We start from the raw sequence: 1272 nt of genomic DNA, 5'->3' as shown, positions 1-1272 counted from the left end.
GACACAGGACGTAAAAGCCTGGGCTTCTTAAGTCCTAGGCTGGGAAACAGCTCAGTTTCATGTCCACATATTCTACTGATCCAGCTGACACGGAACGCCGATTCTGGGGCAGCTGGAAGGTGTGGCAGAGAATTCGGAGGCTACGTCTTTAGATGGTTATAGCAGCTCTGTGAGTTCGCTGTTCTAATTCTGCCTCTAATGTGCTTTCTCTCCCACCCCGGATTAGGGAGCTACTGATTCTGCAAGGCCCAGCTCCAAAGCCACTTCCTCTGTAAAAGTGTTCTTGTGTCTGCTTCCTTAGCATGGGGCTTTTATTGCTAGTCTCATGTTTAACACATATTAATGTTGGTTGTCTTAGAGGGCAATAAGACATCCTATTCATCCTTTATTCCAGTTCCTGGCATAGGGCCTGTGTGGAATTGATTGATTAATTTTCTTGACGAACTGTTATAATAGTTGCAATTTCATAAATAAGTTACTGTTTAATAGGCTCTAATATATGCACCTTACAAATATTATCTTATTGAATCCTTATAAGTAGGAAGCCATTATTATTTCTATTATGCAAATGAAGAAACTAAGATCATAGTCAAATTTCCAATACCCACAGCCTGTAAATGGCAGAACCAGCATTCAAATCTAAGTTCAAAGCCTATGTTCATAACCAACAGGTTCTTATTTGAATAGTGAATTCGTTAAAGTAGCCAGTTATAGCCACCCAACATTGAAATAACCGAACAATGCTCTCAAATAGTTGATCTGCAGACTCCACTACAGTGTTTTAGGATAATTTCATTTCATTCCTACAAACCATTATCTATTGTACTAAAGGATCCAATTTTTTTTTTTTTTTTTTTTTGCGGTACACAGGCCTCTCACTGCTGTGGCCTCTCCCGTTGCGGAGCACAGGCTCCGGATGCGCAGGCTCAGCGGCCATGGGTCACGGGCCCAGCCGCTCTGCGGCATGTGGGGTCTTCCCGGACCGGGGCACAAACCCGTGTCCCCTGCATCGGCAGGCGAACTCTCAACCACTGCACCACCAGGGAAGCCCAGGATCCAAACATTTAAAGAACTATTATGTGGAAAGGAGATTGACTTGTTTTTGTAGCTCAATGTGGCAAGATTAGAAGTAATAAAAGGAAGATATGAGGAAGAAGCAGATTCTTGTTCAACATAAGGAAAAACTTTTAAGATTGACCATAGAAGGAATGGGTTGACATGGAGGTGCTGAGTTCCCCGTCACTGCAGGAATCCAAGAAGATTGTGTGTGAT

This window comes from Delphinapterus leucas, chromosome 17, assembly GCF_059928025.1.
Source record: "Delphinapterus leucas isolate spDelLeu-1000000601 "Yukka" chromosome 17, BTC_Dleu_Yukka2, whole genome shotgun sequence".
NCBI lineage: Eukaryota > Metazoa > Chordata > Mammalia > Artiodactyla > Monodontidae > Delphinapterus > Delphinapterus leucas.
This window is presented reverse-complemented; position numbering follows the sequence as displayed.